Source organism: Leptodactylus fuscus, chromosome 7 (assembly GCF_031893055.1).
Source record: "Leptodactylus fuscus isolate aLepFus1 chromosome 7, aLepFus1.hap2, whole genome shotgun sequence".
Classification (NCBI taxonomy): Eukaryota; Metazoa; Chordata; class Amphibia; order Anura; family Leptodactylidae; genus Leptodactylus; species Leptodactylus fuscus.
In genome coordinates this window covers 76,550,646-76,564,241 of record NC_134271.1, presented here as the reverse complement: position 1 = coordinate 76,564,241, position 13,596 = coordinate 76,550,646, and positions in this window count along the sequence as shown.

The following is a 13,596-nucleotide window of genomic DNA, read 5'->3' as shown; positions in this document are numbered from 1 at the left end:
AATATGGACTGCAGAAGGTTGTAAGGTAAACAGCAGCAAGGCGCTCATATAAATATTCTCCATCCATAACTCAGCTGCTCTGTCATGTAAATATTAGGAATAGCTGTAGTCTGGACATGTGGAGTGGGAACAATGTAACTCCACAGTAATGTCCTTCTGGCATCTCTTCCTCCACCCGCTACCCGAATCTTGTATTGAGGCATGCACTACCAGCAATCTAGTGGTTAATATGACTAATCTCCATGCTGGCACAGTGTTACATCTAAGCCCTATGTGGTTACATGTTCCAGGAATGATGATATGCGCTCATTAGAAGAGGGGCTTAACCCAGCGGACTGTAACCTATCATATACTAGCTAATGTGGAACTACAACTCCCAACGTGTTGATAATATAGCCTCTAGATCTGACATTAAAGGGTTGGTGTCCACTTAAAGAGGACCTTTCATCAGATTGGGCACAGGCAGGTCTATATACTGCTGGAAAGCTGACAGTGCGCTGAATTCAGTTGGCTTTCCCGATCTGTGCCCCGGGTAAAGCGCTATCGGTCCCGGTACCGTAGCACTTTATAGTCAGAAGGGCGTTTCTGACACTTAGCCAGGGACGCCCTTCTGCCCAGCAGCGCCTATCGCACTGTACTGTGGAGCGGGGAGGAACGCCCCTCCCTCTGCTCACACAGCTCGTCCATAGACGAGTATTATCAGGAGAGGGAGGGGGCGTTCCTCCCCGCTCCACAGTACAGCGCGATAGGCGCTGCTGGGCAGAAGGGCGTCCCTGGCTAAACTGACTATAAAGCGCTATGGTACCGGGACCGATAGCGCTTTACCCGGTGCACAGATCGGGAAAGCCGACAGTGCGCTGAATTCAGCGCACTGTCGGCTTTCCAGCAGTATATAGAACTGCCTGTGCCCAATCTGATGAAAGGTCCTCTTTAAATGGGTTGTCCGGGGAGTTGTAATTTACTTACCTGGTCCAAGAGTTCTGGCAACGTCAAGAACTTTGTATCTTGTGATCCGAAACAGCGTTCTGCTCCCTTGGTCGCTCTGCCCTCTCCTCCCCCAGATTTCACAGACCTGGACCAGGTAAGTAAATTACAACTCCGCAGACAATCCCTTTAAGGCTGAAGTCACACATTTATGTAGATTTTGCTGCATTTTTTGAGCCAAAGCCAGGAGTGGATTTGATAGTAGGGTGAAGTGTAAGTTTTCTTTATTTCTCCCATTCTTGTAGAAGCCACTCTTGGTATGGTCAAAAAAAAAAACACAGCGAAATCTGTTTGGCCTCCCCATAAAGTGAAAAACGCAATCGTTTTTTCTGTTTATTCCCACAACATTATTAGCTGTGTTTCGCTACATGTGGCTTTGGGCTTACGGTTTTCTTTTGGATGAAAATATTGCCTTCCTACCTTTATGATAGGTTATCAATATCAGTTCAGAGGGATCCGGCCCCTGGTACCCACATCAGTCATCTGTCTGAGGAGACTGCCATGTTTCATCTCCTCGACATTTACATGATCTTTGGTTTTGTCAGTGAATGAAAACGTTATTTATATCTAGAGTCTAAAAAAAAACCTTTAGGGTGCATTCACACTGAGTAAACGCTAGCTTATTCTGAACGTAAAACACGTTCAGAATAAGCGGCGTCTAAAGCAGCTCCATTCATCTCTATGGGAGCCGGCATACGAGCGCTCCTCATAGAAATGAATGGGATGCTTCTTTCAGTACGAGCACTCCCATTGAAGTGAATGGGGAGTGCCGGCGTGTACGCTCCGGCATGAGCAGAGCTTGCCGTACACGCCGGCACTCCCCATTCACTTCAATGGGACTGCTCGGAGTGAAAGAAGCAGCCCATTCATTTCTATGGGGAGCGCTCGTATGCCGGCTCCCATAGAAATGAATGGAACTGCTTTATACGCCGCTTATTCTGAACGTGTTTTACGTTCAGAATAAGCTAGCGTTTACTCAGTGTGAATGCACCCTTAGATTGTGACTGAAAAGCTCGGAAGGAGTCATCAAAAGATCGGAGGAGTGACATCACAACGCAGGAAGGTATAATAATACTATAATGTACGGCAGCAGATGTCTCTGTAGAGTTATGAGCGGCATTAACCATCTCTATAGGTGTACACATGCAACAGAAATACAGTGTAACACTATGTACGGTGTATATATATATGTATATATTCCTGCAGTCAATGAGACCCTCCATTATAATCGGGCAGGTGGAGGCCTCCTTCCCAGAAGCAGCGTCCAGCCTTCACCTCCACACATGGCTTCTGTTTTTTTTTTGGACAACATCCAAGAAGCAGAAGAGAAGAGACACGGTGTCCATTACTGCAAAAATAAGACTCCCCTGAACCATACTGCTGCTGTTATGACACTGCAAGGCCACTGTGAACAGAGACCTGCATATAGACCATCATTGACCCCCTTACCTCAACCCACTGGGGGCCTAAACCTACACAAGCTCCACTGACAGGCAGCAGTGAAGAAACTTCTGAACCTAATGACAGCACATGGAAAAAGTGAGGAGGCTTTGGAGAACACACAGGAAAAAGTGTCCAAGTCATCGATAATTAACCTGAGCAAGATAAAGATGCACTTATACCTTCCCCAAGACCATCCATTAACCCCTGAGCTGCCACACGTCCAGCACACAAAGTGTTAATTACTTGATTGATCAATTCTGGTATTGTAGTAGTTATAAATTCTTGTACGTAGGAGGCAGAGTTATCATAGTTATATACTCATACTTAGGAGGGAGCAATATAGTCGTAGTTATAAATTCTTATACATAGGAATCAGTATTATAGTTGTAGTTATGTTCTGTACATAGGGGTAAGTAATGTAGCTGTAGTTCTAGTCTTGAACATAGGAGGCAGTATTATATTAGTTCTATGCTTGTACATATGAAGCAGTATTAGGGTGCATTCAGACTACGTAACGCCGGGCGTGTATGAGAGCCGTACACGCCGGCATTACGGCAGACTGCCGAACACTTCCCATTCACTTCAATGGGAGCGCTCGTAAACGCCGCTGTTACGAGCGCTCCCATTGAAGTGAATGGGAAGTGTTCGGCAGTCTGCCGTAATGCCGGCGTGTACGGCTCTCATACACGCCCGGCGTTACGTAGTCTGAATGCACCCTTATAGTAGTTATATTTTTGTACACAGGAATCAATATTATAGTCATAGTTATCTTCTGTACATAGGAGTCAGTACCATAGTTGTACATAGGAGGCAGTATTATACTAATTGCATGCTTGTATATAGGAGGCAGTATTATACTCGTTTTACACTTGTATATAGGAGGCAGTATTATACTCGTTTTACACTTGTATATAGGAGGCAGTATTATACTCGTTGTACGCTTGTATACAGGAGGCAGTATTATACTCGTTTTACACTTGTATATAGGAGGCAGTATTATACTCGTTGTACACTTGTATATAGGAGGCAGTATTATACTAGTTCTATACTTGTATATAGGAGGCAGTATTATACTCGTTATATGCTCGTATATAGGAGTCAGTATTATACTCGTTGTATGCTTGTATATAGGAGGCAGTATTATACTAGTTCTATACTTGTATATAGGAGGCAGTATTATACTCGTTGTATGCTTGTATATAGGAGGTAGTATTATACTCGTTGTATGCTTGTATATAGGAGGCAGTATTATACTAGTTCTATACTTGTATATAGGAGGCAGTATTATACTCGTTATATGCTCGTATATAGGAGTCAGTATTATACTCGTATGCTTGTATATAGGAGGCAGTATTATACTCGTTGTACACTTGTATATAGGAGGCAGTATTATACTAGTTCTATACTTGTATATAGGAGGCAGTATTATACTCGTTATATGCTCGTATATAGGATTCAGTATTATACTCATTGTATGCTTGTATATAGGAGGCAGTATTATACTAGTTCTATACTTGTATATAGGAGGCAGTATTATACTCGTTGTATGCTTGTATATAGGAGGTAGTATTATACTCGTTGTATGCTTGTATATAGGAGGCAGTATTATACTAGTTCTATACTTGTATATAGGAGGCAGTATTATACTCGTTATATGCTCGTATATAGGAGTCAGTATTATACTCGTATGCTTGTATATAGGAGGCAGTATTATACTAGTTCTATACTTGTATATAGGAGGCAGTATTATACTCGTTGTATGCTTGTATATAGGAGGCAGTATTATACTCGTTGTACACTTGTATATAGGAGGCAGTATTATACTCGTTGTACACTTGTATATAGGAGGCAGTATTATACTCGTTGTACGCTTGTATATAGGAGGCAGTATTATACTAGTTCTATACTTGTATATAGGAGGCAGTATTATACTCGTTATATGCTCGTATATAGGAGTCAGTATTATACTCGTTGTATGCTTGTATATAGGAGGCAGTATTATACTAGTTCTATACTTGTATATAGGAGGCAGTATTATAGTAGTTATATCGAACTCCAATTCCACAAAAAATGGGATTCTATGTAAAATGTAAAGTAAACAATAATGAAATTATTTGGAAATCTCCTATAATCATATTCTATTCACAATAAAACAGAACAAATCAGAAGTTGTAAGTTAAACTTTTTTAATTTCATTTGAAAAATTAACTCATTTATAAAGTGATAGCAGCGAAACTCAACAAAAAAAAAAGTTGGGGTTAGGTTAACAAAATGCTGGAAAAGTAAGTGGTACTACTGAAATACAGAGGGTCAATTTGCAACAAGTCACATGACTGTGCAGAAAAATAGCATGTTAGAGAGGCAGAGTCTCTGAGAAGCAAGGTTGGTTAACAATCTGTGAAAAAGTGTGTTTAAGGGAGCGTTCACACTACTGTCGGTGTCCGACAGGTAGTGTCCGCTCCTAGTGTCCGCTCAAAATCTGTCACGGACACTAGGAGCGGACATGCAGGGTTCCTCTGTCCGCTTGAGAAGTCGGACATCTTCACTTGCGGACAGGGAAGGACGGGCACGGAGTGCAAAAGAACGCACCCGATGCCCATTGAAATAAATGACAGGTGTCACGGACACAGCTAGTGTCCACTCCTAGTGTCCGTGACAGATTTTGAGCGGACACTAGGAGCGGACACTACCTGTCGGACACAGCTAAGGATTGAATACCCCACCATCTACAGTACATAAAAGAAGCCACAATCCAGATGCAGCATGGTCTTCTGTGTACTAAAGTTCATTTAAAATGGACAGAGGCAGAATTGAAAATTGTTCTATGGACTAATGCATTGACCATAGGGTCAATGGTGCACTTGCAGGGGCAGTGAGACAGTCCTACATTTACTGTCCCGCTGTCCAGGGCAGTGGGTCCGAGCTACCCCAACTCATCGCCGTCTGCTTCCTCTTTCACCATCCGGCTGCTGTCTTTGCTTCCAGTGTCCTGGGAGCAGGAGGCGTGATGTAGTGCTTACAGAGAGAGGAAAGAACAGGGGAATGGGGAAAGGTGAGTATTAAGATTAGTTTTTTCCTTTGATATACAGTGGGTGACACAGTACTGTGGGGACAAGCTGGGGGTGGGTGGGAACATGAATCTGTGGGTTCAACCTGGGGGTGGGGGGGGGGGTAGGACGGGACGGGACATGAAACTGTGGGGGGCATTACACTATGGTGGCAACCTGGGGGGTGAGTGGACATGATACTGTGGGGGCAACCTGAGTGGGACACATCAGCATAGGGGGACATGACACGGTATGGGTTACTTGGGGGGGGGAAGACATGGTTTTATGGGGAAAATCTGGAGGGGGACATTATAAGGGGAATATTGTATGGAGCCATAGAGAACCATTATACTGTGTGAGAGCCACAAAGGGTTGTTATACAGTACTAAGCAAGGCCATTGAGAGAGCATTAAAATTTGTGCAGGTCAGCTGGTGGTAGTGTGGGGGCCCACTTATGAAATCTTTGCACAAGGTTCACCAATGTGTTAAAACGGCCCTGGTCAAATGAATCAAAATTACATTTTCTTTTATAGATATCAAAACGTGTCTGTCAGGGAAGACTTTGTATATTTCAACAAGACGATACTAAACTACAGTATGGCTTCACATAAGAATAGTCTGGGTATTGAACTAGCCTGCCTGCAGTCCCGACCTTTCACCAATAGAAAATGTGGCGCATTATGAAACCAAAAATGTGGCAAAAAAAGACCTATGACTAAGTAGCTAGAATCTGAGATCAGACGAGAACGGGACAGCATTTCTCTCCCAAAACTTCTCACTTACCAGGGAAGGCTATATAGTGATAGACATGGTCCTGTCCCAACTATTTTTGAAATATGTTGTTGCCATCAATTTCTAGAACAGTTAAAGAAGTTATCCAAGATAAAAAATATTTTTTAAATTAGGTTGGAAAAGGTGAAAAAAACAACAAAAAAACCCACATCATATTCACCTGTCCACCTATGCTCTGGCGCCTCCCAATGCTATCTTCTTTTTCCCCCTACGCCCAACAGCAGCACAACTGGGGTATTCCTGCCCCTAATGAGCTGTTAGGACAGGTGGAATTTTTAATTACCTAACAGCTTTTGACCCCTATAAGAGGCCGGAAGACATGCTCCTCCCTTGTGTTTTTTTCTGTCCTGTGGGACAGGACAGGTGGTAGGGGGAGCAGGGGTTCTGACCTCTCATAGGGGTCTGCTACTCTCTCTCCCCCCTCCTTCTTACCTGACAAGCGGAAGACTTTGCTATATTTTTCCTTTCTTTTTGCTCTTCTGAGCCTCTGCTGCTTCCTCCCCCGCCGGGGGAGCCCGCCGGCTCATGCGTGCGCCTGGAGTGCTGCCGCGCCGGAGCCGGGCTTCCCTGCGCGGCTAGGACCCTTTCTCCTGGGAACCGGTTTTTTTTGGTTCCCCGGGTCCGCCGCCCTACTTGTCCGCCACGCATGCGCGGTATGCGGTTCGCGCGGCGGGCGAACGAAACCCCCTGCAGACGAGCGGATGCCGGGGTTCCTGAGGGGGGCCCCCTCCAGTTTCTGGGGATCCTGTCAGTATTGAGGGGCCCCCCCTCTGTGAGTTTTTGCCTTTGCCCCCCAAAAAAGATTGCCCCAAAGAAGGAAGGGGCATGCCCTTTTTTTTAGTCCCGCCCCCTGGCCTATATATCCCCTCCAAAACCATCTTTCAGTGCCTGTTGCTCCGGTTACTGGCACCTCAACTAGAGAAGCTCCTTGGTCAATTTGTCCTAGAAAGCAGCTCCGTTGATTCAGGTTTGGGGGAGGCGGCCAGGGGGAAGTGGTAGCGGTTCCCACTATGGGAGGGCAAAGGTTGTTAGTATTCTTTTTCTTTGTTCCTTCTCAGAATGTCTTCTTCTTCCTCCTCTACTGTTCCTCCTCGGAGGAAGGCCGTGACAAAGAGGAAACATCTTTCATGCGCTACCTGCAGAGTCCCACTGCCTGACGACTCCCAGTTTCGTTTTTGTCCAGGATGTAGAGCCCCCACTTCTGAGGCAACCCCCATGCGGGAGATGGTATCCTGGGTGAAGGGCTTCGTCCAGGACTCCATGAAACGGATGGAGTCCTCAGCCAAGAGACCACGGCTGGACTGCGAGTTGTCCCTTCCGCCCCTGGAGAACCTGCGCCTTAGGGACGTGGAGTCATCATCCGATTCTGAGGAGGAAAAGGAGATCTTCCCCTTAGAGAAGATGTCCAGGGTGTTCAAGACACTTAGGATCAGAGACCGGGAAGGTGGTGAAGGCCCAAGTCGAAGGTCTCGTACCTTCAGACCATCCTCGGAAATGCTTCGCCTAATGGAGAGCGAATGGAGGCACCCGGAAAAACCCTTTGCGCCATCCAAGCGATTTAAGACCTTATTCCCGGTCCCTGAGGGTCAGCTAAAGGCGTGGGGTCCTCCGCCGAAGGTTGACGTCGCTGTGGCGAAGCTGTCAAGGCGCACTGTCCTCCCGACAGAGGACGGGTCGAGTCTCAAGGATCCGATGGATCGTCGGGTGGAAGGATCACTGAGACGAGTCTATCCGGCCTCCTCGGCCCAGGCCTCCCTGGGCATGGTTGCGAACGAGGTGGCCACTGGTCTGCGGGCAGAGCTCTCGTCACTTGCCAAGGACATAGATTCCGGAGTGGATCGAGATGACCTCCTGGCAACAATGTCAGACATCTCTCTGCTGGTGGATCATCTGACGGAGGCGACCCATTTTCAGACCCGTCTGGCCGCCAGATCTATGGCACTGGCTACTGCTGCTCGCCGGCCCTTGTGGCTGAAGCCCTGGAAGGCTGACCTCACCTCCAAGAATAACCTGTGTGGTCTCCCCTTTGAGCCGGGACGGCTGTTCGGGAGGGAGCTCGACCGGATTATGGAATCTCTGGCCGACTCCAAAGGCAAGAATTTGCCACAGCCCCTTGAAGGTCGGAGTCCCTCCTTTCGAGGAAGAGGCACCTCCAGAAGAGGAACTAGAGGCCAGCGACGATCCAGCAGAGGTAGAGGTCGGGGCTCCTCTCGTAAACGTAAGGGCACCTCCTTCTAATCCTTCCACCCTACCTCCCCTCTCCTTGCCCCCGGGGTGGGCGGCCGTCTTTCCCACTATGTGGATGCCTGGCGCCAGAATATTTGGGACCCCTGGGTCATCCAGACGATCCAGGAAGGCTATAAAATTAATTTTGTTGCCCAGCCGCCAGAGAAGATGGTAAGAACCCGCCCTCTTCAGGGCCCCAAACAACTTCATCTGGAGAAATTGATTCAGGGGTACGTGGACAAAGCCGCGCTGGAGGTGGTTCCTCGCGCAGATCAAGGCACAGGCATCTATTCTCCAGTCTTCTTGGTCCCCAAGTCATCAGGCGAGTGGCGTATGATCATCGATCTCAGGTATCTGAATCGCTTTATCCGTAGGCTGCGGTTTCGCATGGAGACCATCAGGTCAGTGCTACCTTTCATGCGCCCTGGAGATCACTTCGTCACTCTGGACCTGAAGGATGCCTACCTCCACGTACCCATATTTCCGGCACACCGAAAGTTCCTAAGGATTGCCGTATACATAGAAGGGAAAGAGGCGCACTTCCAGTTCGCAGCCCTCCCGTTCGGCATATCCTCCGCCCCCCACACCTTCACAAAGGTCATAGCTCCGGTCGCTGCCGCCCTGCGCCTTCAAGGCATATTCATAGTCCCGTACCTGGACTGGCTTCTGAAGGCTCATTCAAAGGAGGTTCTTACCATGCAGGTGCAGACCGTCGTAGCTCTACTAGACAAGCTGGGGTGGCTGGTAAACTGGCAGAAAGTCAGTAATGGTGCCATCAACATGAGTTCAGTTCCTGGGACTTATTCTAGACTCTCTCAACATGACGGTCTCTCTACCCTCTCCTCGCAAAAGGAAAATTGCTCGGGCAGCACATCATTTGTCTTCTACACGGAAGGTCACCATCAGGACGGCTATGAAGGTCCTTGGATTGATGTCCGCTACCCTAGATGCAGTTCCTTGGGCCCTATGGCATATGCGCCCTCTACAGAACAAGATCTTGAGAGTCTGGAATCACAGTCTTTCAGGTTTACAGAAGCCAATCCAGTTAACCATCAGCACCCGGCAAAAGTTGCCCTGGTGGATCCATCTGCGAGATGGGAAGTCCTCGGTCCAGCCCGCCTGGACCCTGTTGACTACAGATGCCTCCCTCACAGGCTGGGGAGCTCATCTGGGGGAGACCCCGGTTCAAGGTACATGGAATCAGCGGGAGAGGACGCACTCATCCAACTGGCGCAAGCTTACCGCAGTTCATCGAGCCCTTCTGTCATTTGCACCACTTCTACGAGGGAAAGCGGTCAAAGTAAGATCAGGCAATCTGACGACAGTCCACTATATCAACAAGCAGGGAGGAACCAGGTCCCCCTCACTCCTGCAAGTCACCAACCTGATCTTCTACTGGGCAGAACGGAACCTCTCCCAGCTGGCCACGGTACATATCCAGGGCCGCCTGAACATCCTAGCGGATCAACTCAGCAGAGGCCGCCCCAACCGCAGGCGAAAGTTCCTTGAATCAGGACATCTTCCACTACCTGACCAGGAGGTGGGGTCTCCCCGAGGTGGATCTGATGGCCACCCAACACAATGCCAAAGTAGAAAGGTTTTGCTCCCTGTACCCGGAAGACAACCCTTTGGCTGTGGATGCCCTGTCAATACCATGGAGGTTCGAACTGGCATACGTGTTCCCTCCCATCCCGATGATCCCAAAGGTATTGGTGAAACTCAGGCAGGACCAGACTTCGGCAATAGTGATCATGCCGTTCTGGCCAAAAAGGGCATGGTTCACCGACCTTATCCTTATGAGTCGGGGGAACTACTGGAGGCTTCCACCAGTCACGAACCTGGTGTCGCTGAACAGTCGGCCGTGCCTGGGCCTAGACAAATTCAACCTCACTGCCGGGAGGTTAACCGCGCCATACTCGCAGACAGAGGATTGTCCCAGGGAGTGCTAAGTACCTTAGCCCATTCAAGAGCAGAGGCAACCAATCAGAGCTACCAAAGGATCGCCCGGATATTCCGAGATTGGTGTACAGGCAGCCACCGCGATCCAGACAGAGATGCAGTCCTAGAGTTCTTACAGAACGGCCTGGAGAGAGGACTAGCACCTGCCACCCTCAAGGTTCAAGTGTCAGCTCTATCTGCTCTCCTGGAGACACGGTTATCACAAGATCCTCTTGTCAAACAGTTCCTTAGGGGGGCTGCCAGGCTCCACCCCCAGGTACGGCCCCCTGTCCCCAGGTGGGACCTGGCCGCGGTTATACAAGGGCTATGTGCGCCCCCCTTCGAACCATTATCTGAAGTGGACTCGAAGTACCTGTCATTTAAGGTGACTTTCCTGCTGGCAATAACCTCCGCCAAGAGGGTTGGCGAATTGCAGGCCCTAGCGGCCTCCGAACCTTTCATAACCTTCTTCCCTGACAGGGTACAGCTAAGGTATCAACACTTCAGAACACCAACCAAGTGATCACCCTACCGGGCTTCTTTCCCTCTCCTGCTACGGAGCAGGAGGAGAAGCTACACACACTGTATCTGGTAAGAGCACTACGTATTTACCTAGACCGTACAGCACCATTCCGAAAATCAGAGAATCTTCTGGTTAATGTGTTTGGCCACAATAGAGGCGCTAAAGCATCAAAGGTAACCCTGTCGAGATGGATCAGAGAAGCTATCAGCTGTTCCCTTCGGGCCCAGAATCTTCCTGTTCCAGATTTCTTACTAGCCCATGCCACCCGAGCAGTGGCGACATCATGGGCAGAGACACGGTTCCTCTCTCTAGACCAGATATGTGCTGCTGCCTCATGGAGCTCACAGCTGACTTTTGCCAAACACTACAGATTGGACTGGCGTATGGCCGATGCTACAGCGTTTGGGCACTCCGTCTTGGCATCAGCCTGCCAGGAGGACCCGCCCTAGGGGAAACAATACTTGCTAAATCCCCAGTTGTGCTGCTGTTGGGCGTAGGGGGAAAGAAAGATTATGAATGATAATCTGTTTTCCCTTAGCCCAAACAGCAGCACAAGGCTCCCTCCCTAGGAGGTACTGTTGCACAGATTTTGTGTATGTGTGTGTAGCTCTTGGCATAAATTGCTCTCTGTATATCATACTTGTTACTAACACAAGGGAGGAGCAGGTCTTCCGGCCTCTTATAGGGGTCAAAAGCTGTTAGGTAATTAAAAATTCCACCTGTCCTAACAGCTCATTAGGGACAGGAATACCCCAGTTGTGCTGCTGTTTGGGCTAAGGGAATATATCATTCATAATCTTTCTTTCCAGAAGCCCTCGCTGGCTGTGACGTCCCAAGTGCTTTTTCTTTAAGTCACTGATTGGCCTCAGTGCCATAAAGGTAAGGACAGGGGACGTCACAGATGATGTCCCGTGTCCCTCGCTGAGGCCATGGATTAGCCTCAGTGGTCACGTGCAGTGTTCTATTTACATTCTAAACTGCATAATTTTTGTAATGGCATAACCTTTTGGGAATTGGGGTTGCACATAGGAACAGTATTATAATAGTTATAGGATTCTAGTACATAGGAGGCAGTATTATAGGAGGTAGTATTTATAGTAACATATACAGCATGAGAAGTTGACATGAACAGATACCACGTTTTAGGCGTTTCATGCCATCCAGTCTTTAGTCATGACATTATATCAGCTATATTATTATACATACAGAGCAGTATTATAGTAGTTATATTGGACATGACAGGATTTTACTAGTTACTTGTACATAGAGGCACTATTATAGCAGTTATATTCTGCTACATAGGAGGATGTATTATCTTAATTATATTCTTGTACATACTGTAGTATTGTAATAGTTATATTCATTTTCATAGAAAGCTATATTTTAATACATAGTAGCATTATTATATTATAGTTATATTGTACAACATAATGGCAATAGTATACCGGTAGTTATATTCTTGTGCATGTGGCAGTGTTATACTATTTTCTTGTCCATAAGGGGTGTATTATAGCAGTTATATTCTTTCACCTAGGAAGCAATATTATAGAAGTTAGTCCTGTACATAGAGGGTAAATGGTCCTGTGGGAAGTGTGGAACCCTTTCCAGCCATTACAGAGTTATTGGAGCAGGTGATACTGGGGTTAATAGCTTTTTAGGAAATGTCTGCAGAGTATTGAACCTTCTGTGTCTCTCCAGATTGATTTCAACATTATAAAGATCAAAGAGAAGGAGGCAGTTGCAGATTTGTTGTGTGGTGCGTGTTGTGTCTGTGTGTGGCATCATGTGATGTTGTGAAATAGCAGAGCACAGCTTTGTCTGAATATAGTCAAGGGTTTAATTACTAGCAGATATACAAGCAGTTCAGGGATTGTGTAAATACCATCAATAAAGAGACAGTGAGTGCTGAGACAACAGATCAAGGATAGTGACTTGTCTTGTGTTATATTAGTTCTTGATGTACTTTTACACTTTGGTTGTCCTGCATGATCTGACCATTTGATGCATTGCTTCTTCTGCACATTGGGCCGTTCAATAGCAACTATACCGTGCAGTACTGAGCATCGGTCCACTTATAAGACTCGTGTGAACAACATTGTAGGTGCACCTTAAACTCCAGTCATATACAGGGAGCCATTTAACATTTTATCAGAATCCTGTTAGCCTTCAGACATTTTTATGTCAGTAATAATGGTCTCATGGTTTTACTGGAAAACTGGTACGTTCACACTGAGTAAACGCTAGCTTATTTTGTAGAGTAAAATTACACTTGTAAATTTTGCTATCCCATTGACTTCAATGATATTTTTTTACACGTGTAAAAATACGCCTGTAAAAATACGCTTGTAAAAATACGCCTGTAAAATGTCATTGAAGTCAATGGGAGTCTTATTTTTACACGTGTATTTTTACACGTGTATTTTGCAAAAATACACGCACGTTTACTCAGTGTGAATGTATCAGTAAGGCTGGATTCACACCAGCACTTCAACTACAGTCGGGTTTCCATCCCTGAACCTGCTTAAAAAATGTAGAGAGAAAAGCCCTGCAACCTGAACTTTTCATTCCATATTCTTCCGCATTTTTCGGGTGGAAACCCGACAGACTCCATTATAGTCTATGAGGTGTGTGGTTTCCATGGGT